Genomic DNA, 909 nt, shown 5'->3' on the forward strand with positions numbered 1-909 from the left:
GTCACCGTGTCACCGCGTCACCGTCACCCGCGTCACCCGTGCCACCGTGTCACTGTGTCACCGCGTCACCGCATCACCCGCGTCACCACGTCACACACGTGTCACCACAGCACGTCACCGCGTCACCGTGTCACACGTGTCACCGCGTCACCCACATCACCGCGTCACCCGTGTCACCGCGTCACACACGTGTCACCACATCACGTCACCGCATCACCCGTGTCACCGTGTCACTGTCACCCGCGTCACATGTGTCACCCGTGTCACCGCGTCACCACATCACCGCGTCACCCGTGTCACCATGTCACCACATCACACACGTGTCACCACATCACCACGTCACCGCGTCACCGTGTCACACGTGTCACCGCCTCGCACGTATCAGCGGGTCACCGTGTCACCAGCGTCACCGTGTCACGCGTCACACGTGTCGCCACGTCACACACGTCACCGTGTCGCCACGTCACACGTCACACACGTCACCGGGTCACCGCGTCACCCACGTCGCTGTGTCACACGTGTCACCATGTCACCATGTCACGCGTCACACGTGTCACCACGTCACACGCGTCACTGCGTCACCACGTCACATGTCACACGTGTCACCGGGTCACCGTGTCACGTGTCGCTGTGTCACCGTGTCACGCCTGTCACCGCGTGACCGCGTCACCGGTACCACAGGGCACACGTGTCACCGCGTCACCATCTCACGTGTCACCGCGTCACCGTGCCCCACGCCATTGCGTCACCGCCACCACCGCTGTCCCCGTACCCCGCGTCACCCGCGTCACCCGCGTCACCCGCGTCACCCGCGCCCCGTTGTCACGTCACCCCCCACGCGCCCCGTGGCCCCTCCCACTGTCCCTGTGTCCCGCCCGCCACGGTCCCCAGTGTCCCCCCATTGTCCCC

The sequence above is a fragment of the Nothoprocta perdicaria genome, unplaced genomic scaffold, assembly GCF_003342845.1.
Source record: "Nothoprocta perdicaria isolate Ctin4 unplaced genomic scaffold, notPer1 scaffold_787, whole genome shotgun sequence".
Classification (NCBI taxonomy): domain Eukaryota; kingdom Metazoa; phylum Chordata; class Aves; order Tinamiformes; family Tinamidae; genus Nothoprocta; species Nothoprocta perdicaria.